This window comes from Neolamprologus brichardi, chromosome 19 (genome assembly GCF_056152115.1).
Source record: "Neolamprologus brichardi isolate AB-2024 chromosome 19, ASM5615211v1, whole genome shotgun sequence".
NCBI lineage: Eukaryota > Metazoa > Chordata > Actinopteri > Cichliformes > Cichlidae > Neolamprologus > Neolamprologus brichardi.
The window spans coordinates 6,188,025-6,212,668 of NC_142122.1; the positions used below are offsets into that span (position 1 = coordinate 6,188,025).

At 38.4% G+C, this 24,644-nt stretch overlaps 1 protein-coding gene across 2 annotated transcripts in view; it reads right to left on the minus strand.

The window, feature by feature from the left end:
- alk (ALK receptor tyrosine kinase) overlaps positions 1-24,644 on the minus strand; it is a 398,208-nt gene that overhangs the window by 101,208 nt on the left and 272,356 nt on the right. The window lies entirely within an intron of this gene.

The window sequence follows — 24,644 nt, forward strand, 5'->3', positions numbered from 1 at the left end:
TATAACATGAACACAAATATTAAACATGGCTAAAGCTTCAGGCACTTACAATAGCATATGTACAAGTAATCCCTATGAGCAGAAAGCCCAGACTGCCTCAGACTGAAAGCTGTGTTACATGTAGTTTTTTTTGCACTCTTGGCTCTGTATGATGTCAGCGAAAGCAGATATGTTTAATATGGTCATCTCAGGCACACAGCTCGAGCAGTGAGCAGGGCGGCCGCATCACCTTGTGTTAACCTGTTTATGAAGAGCAACCATTTCTTTGAAACGTTTGCCATTTTAGACAGTTGATGAACTGTGGGGCACGATGGCCCAATATGAGATCAATAAGGATTATTTTTAACTGTGATGCAACTTTACTCCAAGACATTAGCATGATGTCCACATTTATGGCTACGAACACAAGATTATGTGTGAGACTCCCCCGAGTTGGAAAAACTTGAGATCTTTTGTAAACTGCACAAACCAAAATAATTTATTTCAATGGCCTTTAATGGACAGTTAACCAACAGTTTACAAGCAATCTGGCAAGGAATTACAGAAAGAATTAAAAAACAAACAACAAACTAGGAAAGCTGCATTTTAATGGTTGTCTGCATAAAGATGCGTACACAGATGGGATGGATGCTATTTTAGGGAGGAACGCATTCCAATATCCATATGGCAAACATACTCGTCATGTTGATTAGGATTTCAAAATAACTGAATAAATTAGGTGAGAATCAAGTCAGAAATAAATGGAACGAACTTTAGGATATTATTGCACCAGATGGCACCTGAAATATATACAGTTCATTATTTTTCTGATAATAACCTCAGTTAAATATGTTTACCAGCTTTAAACTCTTGTACGTTCTTTTGTATACACAAAACCTTAATGAATAAACAATGAAAAGGGGGCTACAGTACATGATGATGAATGCACTGGATTTCTATTTCATGTTTTCCTCAATGCCTAGGCTCAAATTAGGCTGCCTATATATTGTAAAGTAAAAGGGAATATTTAAGTGGTGTTTACTTGTAAACCTTGGGCCCTGGGTTCTATGAAAGGAATGTTTTTTTATGTTTAAATAGGAAGCACAAGGGAGTGAATGCTGGGCTGTGAGCTTAGAAAGCATAAATCAATGTGAATGCGATATGATTTGCTTTTCGTGTGGAATGCTGGCTAAACCAAAAATAAGCAGTAGACGGGACTTCAAGGAACAGTGCTTCCTCTGTTTTCTTTCCTTTAATGCAACGTGGCCAGAGTTGACTTCCAGCACGATTTACAACGAGACGAAATGGTTTAAGCAATTGAAGTTTGAAAACTAGGCAGCACGGTGGCACGGTGGTTAGCACTGTTGCCGCACAGCAAGAAGGTCCTGAGTTCAATTCCAACATCAGGCCAGGGTCTTTCTGTGTGGAGTTTGCATGTTCTCCCCGTGTTTGTGTGGGTTCCCTCCGGGTACTCCGGCTTCCTCCCACCGTCCAAAGACATGCAGCTTGTGGGGATAGGTTAATTGGATAATCCAAATTGCCACTAGGTGTGAATGTGCGAGTGAATGTGAGTGCGAATGGTTGTCTGTCCCTGTGTGTTGGCCCTGCGACAGACTGGCGACCTGTCCAGGGTGTACCCCGCCTCTCGCCCTATGACAGCTGGGATAGGCTCCAGCGCCCCCCGCGACCCTGAAAAGGAGAAGCGGAAGCGAATGGATGGATGGAAGTTTGAAAACTGCTTTAAAAGGAATTAGTTCAACTAAATATGTTTTTGTTTTACTTTACTGTAAAAGTGACAAACAAAAAAATGTTACATTTTTATACAGTTAGCGTGCTTTTACATTTCTTTAAAGATAACGCTTTTGCATAAACAAGCACTCGGTTTTTGTCTAAAAGTAATTTTGGGATGATCAAACATTGGTAAAGCTATGAGAACGAGGGCGTGCATACATGAAATAGATATCATATTTCAATAAACATTTAATCCTGAATGTGTCACGTCGCTATTATTAAACCTTTTTGCACAGATGACTAATGTGCTATTCTAGTCCATGCGACGGTGTCACATTTCTGTTACCTGCAACGTGAAAAGCCTATTTTGTCAAATAAAACATGTCATTCATTAAAATGGACATTTTTTCCACTCTTAGAAAAGCCATTAAAACACACACACCCTTCAACGATAGCTGGCACACATTACAAAGTAACTTACAAAACTTTAAGAGAAAGAAAGCAACTACATTTTCTGAGGAGAGACAAAGTGATGCACCACGTATTGGCGCCTCGGTTGCTGCCTGGTTGAGCATTGTTTGTTGTAAATATGACTGTATTCTGCATGAATACTCACATAAGCTGCACTCATGTAGAACAAATCCATGATCAAATTTCTGCCTGCTCCTGTGAGAAAAACGTTATGTTTTATGCACAAATCCCTATTAATGTTACATCTTTCATTTTCAGTCATGAAAATGACTGAACGGTTCTATCAACATCCTTTTATGCATTTCGTGAAAAATACAGTTAATTACAGTGAGTAAAGGCTGAGTCCCAGAGCTCAACTAGTTTGCAGTTATTAATAAATAACTGAATTTAGAGCTCAGAATTTGTGCTACGCAGATGAAACTCACCGAGCGTGGGCCTGTGAAGTGACAGTGCCTGCTTTGCCTGTGACCGTTCAAGCTTGGCGTGACTGGGAGTGCCTATTTAATTCGGACAGCGCAGTGCAATTTTTGTGTTCCAAAAATATTCGTGCATCACTGCCTACACAGATTACATCTTAGCACAGGGGTTAGGTGTATGTATTTGGGTTTCTCAATATGACTGCGCTCATCACAAACTCCCCGCTCCAAAATCCCATGAATACATATATTGTATGAAATGTTTTCTAAGATGTTTGGAAAAAATTTCAGCCTTTGCATGTGCATTAAAACGTGTGAGCACTGTGTGTAGCAAATCATACTAATGTGTTATTCTTCTGCCCGAGTCTTTCGCTTAATTAAATCTTTGCAGCCAATCTGAAGCAAGCAGGACCAGTATGTTTGTTCCAATTACAGCGCCTAATTTGAGGGATGCGCTGCATATTACCAAAGCACCAAAACAGTGCTCAATTACGTCCGCCTCGTGTGGGTTGCATGATTAAATTTTGTGCATTGAGGAGCTGCTGCTCGATGACGCATATAACAACTTCACGACTTGTCTTTGTCTTATTAAAAAATATGAAAAGGGGAAACTGAGGTAACTTACAGAAGAGACAGAAATGTGGCCGTGATGTGGCAGAGCAGCCAAAACAGTTAACTTTTAGGTGAACGCTGATTATTGTGTTAGAATGCATGTGTGTGTAACTTTGACCTGTACCATTTAGGGATGTGGATAATTAGTTGACTAGGCAGTTAATAGCTACTGCGTTCTCTACTGTCTTCGTAGTTGGCAGGTACCAGCATGCTCTCTGTCACTGGAAGTTATAAACAAGCAAGATGGAAAGCAACACAGGCAACATCCCACTGAATCAGCGTGGTTCTGCTGTATTTTGATCTGGAAAACAAACAGTTGTCCATCTATCGTGGCTGGAGCCTACCCGAGCTGACGATAAACAAAATATGCATGTAGAACAAAACTGCACATAACTAAAGCACTGCATAAGCAACATGAGCGACTGGAAAGTGAGGCAAATCAACATGTGAAAAAAGACAAACAAAGCGCAAAACAAAAAGCTGTCGACAAGATGAAAACCAGGATCTCCTGGCTAACAAAGTCATAATTAATACCACTGCCATGACAGAATTTTGTTAGTCTCCAAATGGGGACCATTATTGTGTGGTAGCTGATACTGCTGGAGCTGGCACATTGGGGCAATGGTGTCACAGGATGTGTGAGATGCTGGCGGCTTCTCAGAAAACCTCATTCAATTACAACCACACCACAAAAACTGCTTCAGAATAACCCAAGGAAGACAACAAAGAGCTGCAGGCACTGACTCTGGTGTCCAAACACACGACTTCATAATCGAATTAAGCATCCATGGGATGTGCCAGAACATGGCTGATCCAGGGTGGGACCTACACATTATTAGGTTGCTGATTTATATGACAAAGTCAGTGGTGTGGTGTAAAGGCACTGCTGTTTGAGAATACTGTCTAATAGCACAAACTAAAGCTCTGTCCTAGCTGCTCCCTGGAGTGTACAATAAAGGTCAGCAGAGTGGTCACAGAGTGATATGTCCAATCTTGCCTCATGGAAACATGGAGATAGAATTACACAGTATGTGAAGGCCCTAAATATTTTAAAAATAGATTGATTTTTCTTTTCAATGTTTAAAAAAACCCTTTAAAAGTTAAAAATAATAATATTAGAGCTGCTTTTTGGCAAAGGAGAAATATCATCAATTTTCAAAGAAAAAAAGCAATAAAGGAAGACGAGTTAATCTAATGAGCTCGGAAAGAAAAGCATCTGCAACAGTCGGGCTGCATTTGGCAACAGTGTCTGTTTCCTTAAAGACGTTTCACCTCTCATCCGAGAAGCTTCTTCAGACCAATTGGTGGAGAGTCCCAGATTTTAATCCCTATTGCAGTGTTCCCAAGAGGGTCGTGGACACCTATTGATCCTCTACCTAATCACACAAGCCAAGGTGTGAAAACAGGTTGTGGGTTCACCCGTAACCTGTGATTTACTGAGGTCAGATGGCCCAGGATGTGAGTGGGCGTTAAGACATCTGGGAAGGGATCTCAAAACTGGATTATAGATGGCAGAGAGTTGGTGTCATAAGCCACCGCCTCTGTTCAAAGATGGTCGTTCACAGTGGACATAGATGGCTTCTTTCACTCCTCTTTCAAACCATCTGTCTTCTTTATCCAAAATATGAACACTGGCGTCCTCGAAAGAGTGTCCTTGTTCATTTAGATGCAGATAGACACCTGAGTCTTGTCCCGTAGAGGTGGCTCTTCTATGTTAATAATAATAATTATAGTTCTACAACTGTTTACAACTTGTATAGTTTCATACTTCATATTTCTGTACAGTTTTTCATATATATATCCTGTTCATAGCCTGTACATATTACGTTATAGTATATTCATAACATACCTTCATACTGTGTACACTGTAACATACCCATAACAGACCCATATTTTTGTACCCTCATACCTATAATAGACCCATTTGTGTAATATATCTATATATCTATACTATTGCTAATATATATTTTGTAATATATCTATAATATTGCTAAAGCACTTTCTGAATGGATGCAAACTGTATTTCGTTGCCTTGTACTTTTGACATGTGCAATGAAAATAAAGTTGAATCCTATTCTATGCTGTTCCATGCTTTTACGAAGTGGCTGTTTGGTCTCTCCGATGTAGAGGTCTGAGCACTCCTCGCTGCACTGTACAGCATATACTACGTTGTTAAGTATGTGTTTGGGAGTTTTTTTCTTTTGGATGAACACGTTTGTGTCTGAGTGCGTTGCTGATTCTGAAAAACATTGGGATGTCGTGCTTGGAGAAGACTCTCCTGAGTTTCTCTGATAAACCTGCTACATAAGAGATAACAATATTGTTCTGTTTGTCCTTCTGATCCTTCCTAGTTGGTGTCTGACCTTCTTTTCTGTGCATCTTTGCTGATTTGTTGAAAGCCCAATTAGGATAACCACGTGTTTTAAGAGCTTTCTTTACATGTGTGTGTTTCCTCTTTTTCCTTTCTTAGACTCTCCACCAATTCCTCTTAGAACTGAAGAAGCTGCTCGGATGATAGGGGAAATGTCTTCAAGAAACTTAAAGAAGTCCAGACACTTTTCTCTCCGAGCTCCTTAGATTACGATGACCTGGATGACTGAGAACCTTCACAGACATGAAGACGGGTGAACTAAACTGCCTGTATCCTAAATGACACTTAAAGCGCTGCTCACTGTACCAATCATCCTAATGTTCCTAACTTTGAATAACCAATAAAGGCACTTTACTGAACTACTACATAAAAATACTCATCACATTTTTTTTTATTAACAAATATCAACTAAAATTACAGATTGACATTTGTTTAGTCCTATTACAGTTATTGCCTTGAAATTGGGCCAAGTTGCTGTTTTCCTCTCTAATCTAACTTTGGGTTGTGGTAAGAAATGATCAGCTGGCATTAAGCAACGTCACCGTCGTCAGTAACAATGTCAACATTTTGGTGGCCATAATAGCAAAACTCTATATCCCAAGGTTTTTAAAGAAGGTTTTTAAAGAATGATGTAAGTGTTATTATTGTAGCTTCATATTTTGTGTGGGTGTAGAAAGAGCTAAAAGTAAACATATTTGAAATTAACTTCATCATTTTTTTTTTTTTTACAGATAACCAAACAAAATAATTAGATATACACACACAGTGTACAAATAAATATTCTGTATATCTTTATCTCTCAAATTAAAATTGTTGGCGCATATCACTGCACACAAAGAACGTGCTGAGGGGGTTTCTAAAACATACATTCATTTAAAAACGGACTTATCTCTTGTTGGCAATGTGTTTCTTGTGTTATGTATTTACATTCATGAACTAAACCTCTGTGCACATCTATGTAGATTTGTTTAAACTAAACTGGCAGAAAACGTGCAGCTTCTTCTCACTTCAGAATCTGCCTATTACATTAAAAAAAAAAGTTTAAAGCCTGAAAGACTAAACAAAAATGATGACATGCTCAGTGAAATGGTTTATGTATCGTTTGCTCTGCCAACAGTTCTGGGGAGCTTTGTGCAAAATGGCTTGCAATGTGGAATGAATTGTGTGGTTTGGGGATTGGGGTTTTTATTACCTTGCTTCATAAAGTTGTCTGTGGTTAAAAAAATGTAGAGTAGAATTTTTATATTTTGGTAGGAGCTGTGTGCTAAGGAAGGCTTCACCAATGGTACACACTGGGGCTGATTACTGTCTACGCAAGGCAGTCAGCTTACATGAAATGATCTGGTTAATGTTTGCTTAACATTTCAAAGTCAGATTCCTAATTACCGGGCAGAATGTAGCAGCTGCTTTTAAAGCGTAATATGAGAAGCACCCGACAGAAATGTTTCAACACCTCTTTTTTTGGGCAGGCAGCGTAACGGCACTAAAGCTAGCTGAGAACTACTCTGCATTTTTAAATAATTCATTTTGAAAGTTAAGTTAACTGATTTAAATTAGGTGTTGACCCATTATTGAATAAGCTAAAAAGAATGGATGGATGAAATTAATGAAACTAGGGCAAACATTATTTGATTCCCAAACCAATGAAATATGAAAACTGTTAATCATTACTCTGCAATATGGTAAAGTTGATTCATCAGAGAAAAGGAAGCAAAGTTGCATATTTGCAGAGAATGATTTGGCTCATTTCTGTTAATGTATGCTGGATGATTTTTTCATGACTAACATAAACACTGTAAATAAAAAGCATGAATGCCAAACTCTGCCGTGTTCCTTCAAATCATTTAGCGTGTTTGCACTACATATCACTCAAAACGAATGAAACTGCTGTCATTCAAATGCGATGAAACTGGGCCAGGGTGACTGACATGTAGCACAGTGGAAAAGAAAACCTTGTTGTGAATAGGCAGTCGGAATCCTTTCCCATGAAAACTTTATGTAACTAGGGGGGAAGATGAACACGGTTTTGCCATATCCTTTGTCATTACAAACAACTGCTTGACAGTTTGTCTCCCTAATTTGCCTGGCTTGTTTGTAAGATTGCAGAGAGGTTTAACCCCTGCATCTCAGGAAGGCCACAGTATAGACCTTGTTATCTTTTCTCATCATCAAAGTGTGAGAAGCCTGTGTGCACGCTCATATGCAGGTCTATGATTCGTGCTAAGAAATGTCAACCTTTGCAGTCCTTAAAAGCTTGAAAGAAATTACTTAAATGGTGTAAAAGAAAAAGACAGTGACGATTTATCTGTGAAATAACTTTCCCCCCCACACACAGTTTAGACGGACTTGTTTAGATTTTACCATTTAAAGAGGGTATGTTGGCTACAGTTAAGAATTTTAAAGAAAACACATTTCTTTACCTGCAATTTAGAACCATCTCTGCCATCTTCTGTGAGCATCTTTGAACCACAATTAATGTTGTGGCCCAGATAGGAAATAAAAACTTGCCAGTTCTTAAAACTGAAACCCTCGACCGGCCTCGATAATGTGGTTTCTATATACAAATGCACAGAAAAAGAAGCAGTGCTTTTTATTTGCAGTAAATGTTTTAGTTATTCAGCATATAAATGTTACAAATCCTGGCACCCTAGGTAGTTCCAAGGCTATCCCACTATTATACGCCTCTCTGCATTGAATCATTACTTATTAATAATCTCTGGCTCTGCTCCACAGTATGTCTTCTGTCCTGTCTGACTTCCCTCACCCCCAACCGGTCGCGGCAGATTGCTACCTCTCACTGACCCTGGTTTTGCTAGAGGTTTCTTCCTGTTAAAAGGGAGTTTTTCCTCCCCACTGTTGCCAAAGTGCTTGCTTGAATTTTTCTCTGTATGTATTATTGTAGGGTCTACCTTACAATATATAGCGCCTTGACCATGACCGTTGTTGTGATTTGGCGCTGTACAAATAAAATTGAAATGAACTGAAATAAATTAAATTTCATCAAGATTGGACCAGTTGTCTAGGAGGAGTTTGGGAATAAATATAAGCTATGATCATTATAGCATGACGGTTCAAGAATGAAAACATTTGAAACTTGTTTGCTAAAATTACGTGATATTAAAGAGCAGACAAGAGCTGCTTGCACAGCTTTCCTCCATAGTGTAAAACAGATCCTGCAGAGTTTTCATTGCCTCCTTCATTTCAGTTGCATTTCATCAAACTTTTTTTTTCCATCCCTTTTATCCTCGTTTCTATTCTGTACAACAGAAGGTAGGTTGACTGACATTGGGTAACAGAGTTGTGCTGTACAATTTTATACATAAATGCCAGTAATTTCACCTGTTAAAACCAATGGGAGTGCGAGTGCTTTGAGGTCAAAACAATGTCTGACGCCAGCGGCAGGTTAGGCTTTAGAAAAATACTGAGTAGCCTTTATTAAGGCAAAATGAAATGAAAAAATGTCAGCTGGGGTCTGAAATTAAATATGTCTGGACAACAGGGACGACATCATGTTCACTTTAGGGGACAAAAGGCCAAAGTGACCAAAGTTCACGGACCATTGTGATATCAATGCATATGTCTTTCATATACAGCATATTGACTGTTTTTGTTAAGAAAGACTTATTGATAAACTGAAGAAGACTTTAAACTAGCAACACTGACCCTAAAACTACAGTGGTCCCTCGCCATAACGCGGTTCACCTTTCGCAGCCTCGATGTTTCTCTGATTTTTGTGTGTGCAATTTTCCATGCTTTTTTTTTTTTTATAGCGCATTGTGTTCTGCATCCTGATTGACTGTCGACCATTGTCAATCAATCTCGCGGCGTGTCTTCTGTACAGTACAGAATGGTTTGAGCGTTTCAAATTTACAGAAATCTTCGATCGCTAGCGTGTGACTCTGAAGTGCTGTACTGTATGTTTGTTTGTAAGTTTTCTCCCCAACAAACAAAAATGTCGACGAAGCGTGTTTTTTTTTTACCATCGAAGGCACCTGCGGGTGAAAACACTGAAGTATGACCATATGTTAATGTTCACTCACATAGTACATGTATAGTGAAAGTACCGACACACTCTGTAGCTTGAGTTTCCCGGCCGGGCTCAAGAGGGCTGGATTCAGTCAGTCAGTGGGCGCCAGAAAACACGAGGCTCTCTTCAGATACTGCTCCACATACTCAGCTGTTTTACATTCAGCTCCAGTACTACGGGAACATTCAAGCATAGTTTAGCAGTAAGTACGTGAAACCCATAAAACATGCTCAGTCTGAGAGAAGATATATGATCGGGTTCCCTCGCTGCTGCTGCCAGCAGTAGATTACATGTCGAAAGTGGCACAGCGAGCAGATATTTCAGCCAATAAGCATTGGCGGAGAGAGAGGAGGACTCGTCTCGAGAGTGATATTGCTCGGCCTCGCAGCGAGAAGGGCTCAGGCTGACCCTTGATCCTATTGTTCTTAAGAGTGATGGCTAACCATAAACCTGCCTGGCATCATTGAGGTGAAATGTAGCAACAGGAGACGCAAAACAGATTACAGGCTTCAGGTATAAAATACTCTGAATGGAATCTTCTCAGAGCACGCACAGGACTGCCAGGTAGTTTCCAACCTGTACAGTTGCATGGATTTTATCAGCCAATTGTAAGAAAAATCTGAAAGTCATACAAATCACTACAGACAACGTTTGATTTAATGGAAAACCATTGCTCCCTAAGGCCTTGAATAAAAGTTAAAACTGGACTAACACAAACAATTTACTCACTATTGAAACAAATGATTTTTCTCAGTGACAGACGAGCATAACCTACAGTTTAAAGGCCTTGAACTATCAGACCAATCATGACTGTCAGGGGACACAAAGAAATCCTTTTAAAAATCAACCTCGGAATCAAACTTACACAAGAGGCACACACATTTAAAGTTTTAATCATTATAATAAAATGATTACTTTATCCATATATGAAGCACAAAATGTATAATGTGATCTACAGTAGTGTATACTTTTAGATAATACATTTAAATACATATTTTACATATGTCACAACACATTCAAAAACGCAGTGAACATGTTCTCCAGCCTCTATGTACCAAGATATCAAGCTATTAAGTGAATATATTATTATGTATTGTGTAGTGCATTTGAAAATTTGGACTCAAAGAATTACACTGACTGTGAATTATGTGCTGGTTATAATAATACTCTTTAGTACTTGCAGGTATTAAGTGGATTCAAGGAATTATTTTTACCTTACAGACACACAAAGCCTGTTTCTTTAAACATTCAGATCTTATGAGGTACTTAAAAATGATAAAACACAGCACAGGAGCAGTGCTCACAACACTTCAGTTGGCTGAGCTTTGGGAGCAGTGACAAGGCTGCTGTTGTTTATTGTCTTCACCTGTGCAAATCCTTTGGCTTGTCACTTATCATCAAAGGTAGAGGGCTCCTCGCACAAGTGATCTTTGAGGAGCTGTGCTGACTCATGCGTTGGATGTGTAGTGACAAGGCTGCAGTTATAGTTTTTCTTCTGCACGGGAGGCTCTCGTGGATATCTAAAACCTGTCAGTTCACATCGAGGAAGGAGGGACCCATGACCAAATGATCTACATGAACGACTGCTGAACCTTGTTTCTGTTGTCATAACACTGGAAATGTTGAGTCTTTCCAGCCATGCATTTTCTACTGGGAAACATAATCTCTACAACATTCCCCGGATCTTCCCCAGCAGTCTCCTCCCAGTTGGATATGCCTGAAATACGTCACCTAGGAGGTGACCTAATCAGATGCCAAAACCACCTCGACTGGCTCCTAGATCAAGCAGTATTGGCACTTTTCCTTTATGCACAGGTCTTGATTCACCCTAACAGACCAATCCTTCAGTGAGTTTCCTGCTATATTCACCCCCCTTGGTTTTCTTTTTCCCATAAATCCAAAGCTAAGAGCCCCTCAACAAGTGCCAACTTTCATTGTGCATTCAGATTTAAAAGCATTCTTATGCCAACCCAAGAATTTCTTTCTGCTTTCTTTCTTTTCTTTTTTAAAATAATCACCCACATTCGTAAAAACACAAATCATCCATATAATGAATACATCTTCTGTCACTGGGTGTTAGAGATTTTTGACATCAACAGCGTGCACAGAAATATAAAAATAGCCTCCCATACACATTAGACACTTTTCAAACAGCAGGGAAAAAGCAAACTATTTTAAATGCAGTGCTCTGTGCATCTTAAACTACAACAGTTCAAACATCCTTGCACAGGTAAAAAGATAAAGATCAAAGCGATCATCCCATGCCCATGAGGTTAACACCGATAAAACATTTCTCAAACTAAAACCAAGACTTTATAAACACAGACACCCATTAGAGACTTACACCTATATGCTGTCTAACACTTCATTTAATTCAAGTCTTAATTAAAATACACTAAGAGGGAGTGAAGCTTTGGAAGCATTTTCTTAAGGAGGGAGCTTTAAGGATTTATTACAATAATACCTCGATTTATTTTGGTGTAAACTCACATCTTGATGAAAGCTCTTGATTTGACTGAAGAGATTTGCCAGACCCTAAACGTGTTGGGTTAATTTTAACATAGCATAAATGCCATGATCTTATCATTTTATCAATTTAGTTAATTATATTTTGGCGTATGTCTGGATTCAACACCTGTCTCTAGCAGTATGTTAAAGAAAAACTGATTATTAATAAGGTTTTCTTCAGTATATTTTATGTTAACGTGTTATGTGAATAATTCTAAAAATGTCTGGTCCTTGGTTTTAAAAGGAAATGCAAGCAGTTTAACTGCATCAAAAGCTGAAGTTATGACTTTGCCATATTCCTAAGAATCATTAAACATGATTTTATAGTCCACATTAATCTGCAAATTGCTTTGCTGTGCAATCGCTAAAACCTTCCTTGAAAAAACGGCACTTTTTGTGTTACTACATTTGAAATATTAGCTTTTAAAAATGTTTAATTAATTGCAATTTGTATGTTCTTCCGAACATCCCATTAAAAACAGTATGATAATGTCACTTGAAATGACCTGAAAAATATGGCAATAATTTGTCACTTTAATCCATATATTTATGAACCCATCATACTAATGTGTTTCAGCATAAGTCCCCATTCAGACTGCTAATGAAGGCCGTTTGTTGTTTTTGGCAGAACACCAGGCCGCAAGGTCATCCGGGGGGCATAGACCCACCATAAATTCTTCATCTCATTAATGTGGACGATCCCACTTCCTATTTAGCATTACGTAGGCTGAAGCAGGATTTGACTTTGTGCTGGTAACAAAAGAAGTGATACACAGAGAGAAAAAACACTTTGTCAGTTTCAATCATGCCCCAACAGGTATAATTTTATCAGTGATGGCAGGAAACACTCTGAATGTGACAATCTCTAATTCCAATGCCTGGCATTCAATCAAACGGGCTTGCTATTGTGAGAAATGGTGCATATAAAAACTTGGTTTCATGTCACTAATTTTCATGCCAGATCCTGGACAAGATTTGATTTCACTAATGAATACAGAGCTTTCGTTTTTTGTTATATTTAAAAAGAAACAAACAAAAAACTATTATATAAAGTGTCAGATGTTAAATTATATTTGAAAGTGGTTTCATGAGATCTTGAGAATAATCTCTTATGAATGAAGAGTGCCTTCACCCAGCACCGAGCTCGAGCAAGCATTGTGCTTCTCTCATCTTGTTCTACTACAATAAAGCTAAGTTGTTGTTTTCTCCAAGGACAACCAACAAGTTTTTGGTTTTACACAGAGCATATATTTAAAGTCAAACCTACTTGATACTCAAGGATTCTTTCAGTGAGTTTAAGTGTCTCTCCTACCTTCTACATACTCTCCTGCATCATTATTGACATGCGACTTCTTCACGGCTGACTGATCTGCCTGGATTCACTACTGACCCTCAGTTTCACTCCTTACATCTTTCTCCTTCGCTTTCCAACTTTCTCACATTTTTTAAATGCACGTCTGCCTAATAGACACCTGCACAACAGCAGCAGCAGCGATGTAATCCAGCACAAGTTACATCAGGATGGGACTCAATCACTCAACCTGTCCAGCTGCCATTTGTCTCCTGTATAGTGAGGGACATGTGAGCCATCATCTCACATTAATTTGCAGAAACCTTACAGAGATGAAGGTCTGAGTGCTTAGTCAGCCCTTGAGAACAACGCTGCGTTCTCATAAACTCCAACAGTTATCTCAGAAATTAAAAAACCATTTAGACAGATTTTTTTTTCCTGATTAGCCACTAAGATCATGGATAATAACATTAGGCTTAAAATGGGCTCTTAAATGTGGATATTGATGAAAAAGAGAGTCAAACTGAGAAGAAAATGAACCAATTGTGATGGTGTTATTTGGTGTTTAAAGCATCTCTAATGCCTTCAATTATCCAGTCAATCTAGGCAGGAAGGTGAAATTTCAGCCAAGCTACACAATGCTGTCCCGATAACCAGCTATACGGATGTTACATAAGACGACATTCTGTTTTCTGAGTCTGCTTGGTGCATTATTGATTAGAAAAGTTCACTTTCTAAATTCAAGCCCAACAGCTATGTAGCTAAGTATAAATGGAAAAACGACTAGCTCTGGAAACGTGCTTAACAATACAGTACTTTCATATAAATGAAACACTGGTAGAAATCAAAGCAGATTCTGTTTTCAGTTAACAGAATAGTACATAATTGCTCAAGAATGAATTAAGTGCATAACGCAACTATGACCTTGATTAAGGCTTTGGTAAAGGCTTTAAATGCTGCATTTTTATAATTCATGATGAAACTGCTGATTGAAATTCAGCTGCAAAGAGGTGTTATGTTTAATATCATCATTGGGATTACAACAAAGCAACATGATTTTACTTTTCAGCTGGACATCCAACAATAATTTAAGCTTTATAGACTAAAACTGTTCTTCTAGCAGTATTACATTTCTATACTTTAATATTTATATATAGACAATGCACAATTGACGGAATGAAGATAAAACAACACATTTAGACAGTAATGCAATATGGAACTATTAAAAATTCGATTCAAAATAGTGGAGCAAGACTGCTACCAGTGATTATCTCTACTTCCACTCTCCAGAAATAGAGAAAGCATTCCTCCCATATTGTGTTCTCTTGATTGGCTTAACCAATCAGCTCCAAGACTGGGTCTCTAATTTTAAAGTTAGGCATTGAACTTTCATTTTTGATAAAGGTTTAGTTAAGACTGGCTCAGGTGACCCTGAACTATACATCAATGATGCTATCATGAGTAGCCTGACCATAGGATCCAGCTGCTGGAGGACATGATGCACTGGGAACGTCTAGTCCACTCTCTCTTTTCACTCCTATTGCATGCATATGGTACTACTACACTAACTATCACTAACTTACATGACTCCCATATTTTGTGTTTTGTCCTCGTGTCTCTATGCTCTCCTCTTTTCCCCTCATCTCCAGCTGGTCGATGGAGATACATGGGCCTCACTGGGCCTGGTTCTGTGGGAGATCTCTTTCTGTTAAAAGGGAGTTTTTCCTTTCCACTTTTGCCAAATGCAGCTTCAAAGGGGATTATTTGATTGGCGGGGGTTCTCTCTCTAATATTGAAGGGCTCTGATGTGTCTGTTGCTGCGAATTGGAAGTGTATAAATCAAATTTAATTGTACTGAAATGAAAATTAAACTGGAAAATGGCAATGAAATAAAAATGGTGAGCATAGGAATTGAATTTCTTGGTGCATTCTCCATATAATATAGATAATTAATACGCAAACGAGTGAGATTAAACATAACAAAAAACCCCTATAAGAATTACACCATGAAAGCTGGACTGAATAAATGGGCGTTTGATCCATTTACACACTTGAAAGATTTTTCAAGATCTATAATGGAACTAATATGTACATGATTGGCATTAAATTTAATTTTACTCCTTCGACAAATCTCTCAAACTGTACTGGTATTAATTTTGTACAGTTTTGTGGTATGCAAATGTTTATTTTGAAACAAATAACTGGTTATTGGTAATTGGGATGGATGTGGCTCACGTGATGGAGCGGACTGTGCAACAAATGGAAGGTTGGTGGATTGATCACCAACCCTTCCAGCTGGGATACTGAAGTAAACTTTGTACAGACAAAAACGCCATATGAATGTGTGTGACTGGGTGAATGAATAGAAAGTGCTGCAAGTGCTCAATTGAGCATAATTATACAATATAAATACCAGCCCATTTACCATTTAATTGACGAAAATTAAATGGTAAATGTCCTATTCCTCAAGTGTTCTTTGATAGCTTCATGTATATATGGTGCAGACTGCACAAATTTGTACATGCTATTAGATAATGAGGTTTTATTTTTCAGAAGAAAATTTGTTGTTTTTGAATAAGATATGGACAATAGCTACTCTGATTTAACAGGTACTTAATATTCTTACATTTCACAAGGTAATTGGATTCAATACTGGCACACATTAAAATATGTGGCAGCCTGTTCGTTACTGTGGGCACTCATCTTTTATTTAGCAGCAACTGAATACACCAGTAGTTCTGAGTTTATTCTGGGACACCTTATTAACAGATCTGCAGTAAGGGTAAAGGTACAAGTAAGGGTTAAAAAATGACATTAATGACATTAATGATGCCTTTGATGCACAAGGCAGTACCCAGAAAGGTTCTCCCCCAAGGTATTCATGGCCTAAAAAAACCTTGAGAATCCCTGCTACACACATAAATGTCATTTATCAACACAATGTATAGCGCAGAGCAGTTGGTGCCCTTAAATTAGAAAGATACAGATAACAGGTGCAGTATACATGTTTCACATATATTGAAAAAATACATTTTCAAGCCCCCTGGGGTGCACCAGATGAGTTGTGGTTTTTGTACTGACCCAAAGTTTTTGCATCCCACTTAAGTATTCAGAAGCAGTATCTGTTGCCCAATTCATTAGGGCACACTGCTCTTCATAGCTCATTTAGAGAAAATAAATTACACGCAGTGTGCCCGTTGAATCATGGTACAGATGCAGCACACCTATTTTAACTAGTGCCAGAGGGATGTCTGAATGGCAGCATGGGAAAAAAATGTTTCTGATGTTAATATGACTGTTAATATTGTAGTTCCGTATCATGACTTAATTATGCCGTGGCTTCTCACAGTGTAAACAAATGTTCCCCGTTAAAACATGTAGAAACGATGAAAGCGGACCTGATTTTTTTTCTTTGCTATACTGTCAAACACATTTTGCATACACAGGTGCAAAAATCATGAATAAAGAAGACTGAACAATACGCTGTGCTTTTATACCACAAGAAGTATAAAAGGGCAGAAGTAGCCACCATGGCACCCATTAGATAAGACAAAATTGGTATTTTGGCCACTGCCATGCTTGAGTTTTTGAAGCTCATCTTACAGATGAGGGAAAGCTAGAGGTAGAAGGTACAGTCATATATTCCATCGACTAATTAGTGCCAAGTAACAGACCAATAAAACACTTGAATTTCACTGACGGACAAACTTCTTGGATGGTGTGTAACACACAAGGTATAATATCAACCAAAGAATCAATTAAAAATGCTCCAAAATCACACAGGCCCACATCAAGGACACAACAAAGTAGATGCAAAGCAACCCCAGCTCAATCATCCAGGTGGCATCCACTCAGATTTCTGAGGAGGAAAACTATCCATACAAAACAGTTTTTCATACCAGGCTTTTAATGCTGTGAATCTGGGGTTTAAACATAGGAGTCTATGGGACTGGCTCCTTTTTGGAAGTTGGCTTTATTTCGCAGCTCTGGAAGAAATGCGCTGTGTTTTAGAAGCGCCAGGAAATTTCCCATTATTCCAAAGGTTCTTATAGAGTAAGTATTTTTTTTTCTATGGAGTTCCCTTAAGATGTGAAACGAGCCTATGCATTCAGAAGAAAAGACAGATTAAGCTTACTTCTATAATCTCACAGCTATAATGAGTTCATTCATTCACAAAAATCACTGGCATATAAACTCTCCCAGGATTATTATACATCTGGGACTGTTACATTTCCAGTACTGTTTATTTGTAAGAAATAGGAGCATCCTGATGATAAAAATGATCAAGTTTATTTGCTACTTTCAGGGCATTTGTTGTTGTCTTGGTGAAGGTTGGGGAAGGCTAGTAATCTGAGGCTGTATGATGCTGCTGTCTTTTGTTAATACCAGCAGGAAGTTTATTGTCTTTGTTATCATCTTCGCAGCAGCATAGGCAACCATAAATATGCTGGCACACAGAGTGCTTTGGTGTAATTTTGGCTGATCAGTTCCCTCCCTGAAAAGTGTCCAGTTTTTAACTTGTTGCACAGCTGGGTTGAAGGTATGATCTGCAAACACGCTGGTCACTACAGACATGCCTATGACCTATCAGGAGGAATAACAAGATAGTAGAGTTTCTACTGAAAACTGACTGCTCTGCTTCCTTTTTCCACTTCTTGTAATCCTACAGCTATTGTGCTTTTGAAGCGCCTGACTTGCCGGAGTCTTCGTTTAAACAAGCAAGTATAAATGTTTATGGCAATCTGCTGATGAACAGTTCCTGTACGAGATGGCTACTGCGTCAGTCGTAACTGTGGCTTAGAAGCTGCCAAAGCCAGAAATGTGACAATTTGAAATCAAACACATTTAAGCTCTAGCAATCAAATCTAATAAAAGCAGTAGTACAATGGGAATTGATGAAGTTGGAGTTATAGCTCTTTCCTTGAGTGCTAAAGTGGATGTAATACATTATTGAGTGGGTCCAATTGTTCAGCATAGTCAGGCTGAACTCAAGGCAGGGGTTCTCAATATCAGCGTATTACAACCTGTCATTATGAGACATGGTGAACAGGTGCAAAAAGCAGCTGTACAGCACTCATATAAAATGACAGATGTTAAACACTTTTATATATCTCACGATAAAGGTAAAAAGTTAAGTAAAAAGCCAATAAATAGTAATGCACTGAAGCAAAAGTATACTTTCATGATTTATGTTCACTTCAATAAACAGAAATCATTAAAGATTGAAGAAATGACCTTCCATATGAGTTAGCTTTAGTGTATTTAAATTATTTGATTAATACTACAATCAAAATAAAAAAATATCTCAGGCTAGTAAATGTTATATAGTGCAGATTTCAAAGTTTCTTATTACAAACTAGCCCCCTCTATCGTTTAACTTTAAGGCATACAAAGAATAGCGAACATCTAAGCAGTGATGTGAGAAATCGATGCAACTTTTTACTTCTAAATGGTAAATGGCCTGTACTTTACTAGTCCCTAAGGACCCCAAAGCGCTTTACACATTCAGTCATCCACCCATTCACACACTGGTGATGGCAGCTACATTGTAGCCACAGCCACCCTGGGGCGCACTGACAGAGGCGAGGCTGCCGGACACTGGCGTCACCAGGCCCTCTGACCACCACCAGTAGGCAACGGGTGAAGTGTCTCGCCCAAGGACACAACGACCGAGCCGGGGCTTGAACCGACAACCTTCCGATTACAAGGCGAACTCCCAACTCTTGAGCCACGATCGCCCCTAAAATTATATGAACAACACAGGAGAGAAAGTAAATTCTCTTGCAGACTCACCTTGACAAGAAAGCAATCCTTTCGCATAGTGACACATACGGCCATGCACCAATACACAAACCTGTCTGCGAGTCTCAAGTGACAGAATACAGCAGGAAGATGTTAATAATGGGTGACATCAAAGGCCCATTTGTTCTTATACAATGAAACTAAAGTTAAAGCTACAGCAGAGCTCTGACCTCTGAGAACAATGTTCAGACAGGCATTGCAGATTACCTCAGGTCGTGCACAAGTCAATGCAATGACAATTCCCTCTGTGTTGTGTTATTGAATAGATTATCAAGGTGACCCATAACTGTCTCACAGACAGTTATGTTTCTACTTACACACAGTTTTTTGTTTTTTTGTTTTTTGGGGGGTGGGGAGTTCACACACATAACAAGTCTTTTGTTATTTATAGTGATTAGCCTCATAACTGAAACCACTGACACATGAAATGTCAAATCATTGATGATCTTATTCCAATGCGATGGTTCTGATGGCCAGTTCATTCACAGCATAGAGAAGGAAGAGCCATGTAACAATTTTAACTAGGTCAAAACTGAATTCTGAGAAACAGAAACATGGGTTTGTTTGTTTAATTAAAATCTCCATTCACAGTGACTAGGCTTTTTTGCCTGGGGTCCTTAAAAGCTTCACACATACACATACAAGTGTTAACCAAAAAGCTGAAATAAGCTGAAATAAAGAATAGTGGCAACAAAACGAAGAAAGAATTTACTAAAATGAAAACCAAGTTGAATGCTTGAAATGCAGGTGGGGTGGGGGTGGGGTGAATATGAAGCTTATATAAATTTCTAGATGAAGTAGGATGAGCCAATATTGGAATCTAAAAGGAGGAATCAAAAGACAGGTCAGACAACCACAACTGACCAACGGCACAGACCATCACGGATACTTTCAAACGGATCACCTGCTTTACTACACGAAGCAAACCTAGCCAGGTGACACTACTGGACACAGCAGTGGTTTCCACAAAAAGGATGACTGGTCACACTGCGGCACAATAACTGCTCAGGCACAGGCTAAAACATGTGAAACATGTAACAAGTCTCTCCAAACTCTCAAAATGCCAGTCTAATGGAGCATCTGCAAGATGCATCAGAACAAGGCTGCTGCATTGGCACTTTCTTTCTTTGTCATGCACACGACACAGCTTATGGTTATTTATGTAACGACATTTTTTTCTCTTTTTCAATACCATGACAACATCTACCCATATCTACATACTGGTCACCAGTATCAGTAACATATCATAGCGCTGCATAGCTCTGATACAGAGACAACAGAGAATCAGAATGACATTTAGAGTACTCCCACTCACTTCTACAAATAACTCAGACTGATGTGACATCTATCAAGCAAAACAGAAAGTCGACATTTTGGTGGGGAATCTGCCAGTAACGCACTCTGATAAAGAAAAAAACAACAAACTCTAGGTACTGTAGAAATGATTACAGGAAGGATTCCAGACAACAGTGATCAGTTACTCCAGCAATGTCAGTCTGACATTTTTAAGAAAAAGCAGAACAAAGTGTAGTTGTCATTACTGAATATTGTGAGTAAGACAGAAAAATATGTGATAAGTAACTGTAAGCAAACATTTTTTTAAAAAAAAAACGTTGGGAATAATATCTCAGAATAATAAAAAGAGAATAAAAATAAATAAGTTACTCTTTCCTCCTGACCTGTAGCTTACAAACCATTTGTACTGATTCTTTTTAATTTTTTTTTATTTTAAATTACTGTAACTTTCTACACAATGGGGAAAAATATGACACAGGCATGCTGGAGAATATCTCTTTATGGCAGAGGAAAAAAATTTTTTCTTAAAGTTTATTTATATTTGAGCTAATGGGGAGCAAGGTGGTGCGTAGGGTGATTAGCATTGGTGCCTCACAGCAAGAAGGTCCCAAGTTCAACTCCACCATCTGGCCTTTCTGTTTGTGTGGGCTTCCTCCCACAGTCCACAGACACACAGTTAGTGGGGTTAGGTTAATTGATGATTCTGAGTGGTTGACTGTATAGAGCGGCAACCTGTCCAGGGTGTACCCCTGGTGTCTTTGGACTGTGGGAAGAAGCAAGAGTACCCAGGGAGCACCCAGCAAACATGGGGAGAACATTTCCATGCAAACGCCACACAGAAAGGCCCTGGACAGACAGACGGTGCCTTCAAACTCAGGGCTTTCTTACTTTAAAGTGTTGTGAATACTGCTAAGAGTGCTAACCACTGTGCCACCGTCCTGCACTGTTTAGTTCCGTTTCACTTATTTTTATGAAAATGCATTACATTACATTCATTTTTGCCACTGTCTTTTCTATTTTGTTCTGATTTTCATTTTAATCAATGGGAATGCCAAAAAAACAAACTGTATCAGCCATTAAATGTGTCATTTGTAATTAATGTTATATAAAGTCCAATTCTAATGGTTTTACTCCTACTTTTAACCCGATAGTAGATACATTTAAAAAAACCCAGTGCTGATAGGCTCATAAACATATCTATTTGGAACAATTCAAGTGTGTTTAAAACCACAATCCTATCGCGACTAAACAACAACACCTGTTCTAAATATACAATGCATCCCTTGCAATCTATAGAAAACTTCTAATATGGAGTAGTGGGATACTAAAGCTTCATACTTTATGAATCACACAGTTATTATGAATGCAGCAGAAATTATTCAGATGTGAATGGACATGTTAGATTTACACATCAAATAATAAAGCTGAGCTAAGCTTCCATCTGCTGCATGATGATGCAGACGCCATGCAGGAAGAACTTTTTTTTCCCCCTGTTTAAACATAGTTAACTAGTAAAAGTGCTTGTGGCAGCTTGACCTTTTGAATCAGCCTGACGCTTGAAACGGTTTCACCTGTGATGATCCTTGGCATGCATCACTGCTTGAATACTGAGCAAGCTTCAAAAGAGCATTTGATGAGTTACAAAGGCATCCGCCAAGGGAGATATCCAGATGCCAAATATTGCTCAGAGGACAGGTGCATTTGCTTCGGTGAGGCACCGTGTAAGTAAACAAAGCAATGACAAAGAGTGTGGGAGGAGGGAGGAAACACCAGGAAGGAAGACAGTGGGTAGAAATGGGGGACAGAGGAACAGCAGGGTTGTGTGTGGCATCCTGAGGCTCTATAGAATGAAAGGCTCACCGGGGAAAGAAAATTGTATGCTCATTGAGGTGCAGCTGTTTCTAAGGTTTCAGAAGTTGAGCAGACAGGTCCTTGGTCATTTCACACAACACTGGACTTTCTTTAGCCAGCCCTGACAAGTGAGCAATGGCCAAAGGGCAGGGAGCAGCATGGTTTTATACGAGGTCGGCGTGCGAGAACTCCAACAAGATGACTCTAAGATGGCAGGCCACTGGGGTAGTGGATGAAAAATATGGCTGGAACAATTTAGTGAATAGTGCATCATTTGTAACCCCGAAGGAATCGCTGAGTCTCTGGACTACACAAATGAACAGTGAAAGGTCTCTTGGTTCAGTAATGAATGAGGAGAGGGAGATTCCCTTGCCAGCGTCTGCGGCCAAGGCTTTTGGCCAGCCAGACCAGTCGGCGGCTAATGATAAAAAAGGTGGCAGGTATGTTCGGGCAAATTGCACGTGATGAGGTTTCCGTCTCATGAAACATCTCCGTCAGAGGAATTACGCACGTAGGTAATCTAATTGAGGTAGAAACGAAGCCAACTCTGACAAAAAACAGTATTTACTGCAGGAGTCATTATGTGTCAGAGGCTGCTGAGAGGTCCATTTTTCTCAGGGCTAGGAAGCACCTTGCACTGATATCTAAGCTCCTGCTGCTTCAAGTCAGCTTAATCGTATTTTGGATCCAGTGATTGGAGACAAAGCTGGTTATTCCACCATGTTTATACCGAGCTGCCAGAAGGAAGATTCACATCCCTGACCTGATGTTAACAAAAGAAAAAATCTATGTGTGCTGGGTTCAAGTTCCTTCTAAGGATTGATCTCGCTAGCCTGGGGCACACTGTGTTTTGAGAGCAGTAATTTTAAAGGCAGTATGCATCCGACAGCCAAAGGTAAACACCACTGTGACTAAGGTATTTTGAGAAGGAAAGCAGTGATGAAAGCTCGTTTCTGCAGGGTTGCTGTTGCTGAGGCACCTTAGCCTCAAGGCTCATTCATTGCCTGCATTTTATTCTAGGAGGAAATTACACACAGTACAATTTTTCAGTAAAACATTTAGAGCTGTGCTTTGGAACTGTTTTTTCATATTTATATATTGTTTTTAAATCCGCTGATAGAAAAAAAATAATGCAATATATACAAAACGCACTGCTTCCTCTTTTAGAAAGCTTTAAAGATTAATCTGGTTTCATCAAAATGTGCGTCTCTTCATAAATTATTTTCTATACTTGCTTTGTTATTGTGCTTCATCTTATTCGAGAGAACAAGTAAAACCAGCCATATCCTACACTGTAAGAAATGTACATAAAAATTACAGTTAATAACTGTAAAATGGCAACAGTGAATTACCATTAAATAAAAAAGAGTAATTGATTGTAATATTACATTTCTGTAAATTGAAAAACTGTGATTTGCTTTTATTTTTACACTGTTGAAAATATATTAATGTACTGTAATATGGCACATTGTCTTGTAACATTATTTACAATTAATCACCCTACAATTTACATAATAACTCTGTATGAATGACAATCTTTCCTCCTTTTTTCATTTGAATTTACGATTTACAACTGTATATTAATTACCTAAAACATACCGTACTTTAACAATTTTAACAAAATGTCAAAACATTGTTAGAATTATTGTGAAAATTACGGTGAAATGTTTTTAATATTAACAAGCTCAGGCTTTTTGATAAAACAGTATATGTTAACAGTACATACAAACAATTACTAATAATAAAAAAATATGTATATTTCTTTAAGTTCTAGAGTCTCACCGAGTATAGCACAGCTATTTACAATGAAAAAAATATTTTGTGGTATAGGGAGGATTTTCCACTGTTCAGTCTGTGTTCAATCTGTTTGAGTGTGATACCACCTGCTGAAATTAAAATTAATTGATCAAAATGAAATACAAAAAAATAATGAAATAATGTTAATAAACTGGTGTAGTTTGCAAGGTCAATAGCACTCAACGAATGTATTATAAAAGCTGCACTGTAAACCCGAATCAGTTCACTGAACTTAAAACATTTGTGGAAACTGATTACCTCAAAAGTTTTAAGTACACAAACTCATCTCTTCTAAGTATGGGGGTACTCAAAATTTGTATTTATTGTTAACTTAAAATTTTTTAATTATATTTTTATTTTATTAATTGAGCTTTACTTAAAAACTATATACTTTAATTTTAATATTTTTGTGTTTTTTGTAGTTTACTATTTTGATCCAACACAATGCAATTATATTACAACCTAAACGCAAATTATATGATTATTAATTAA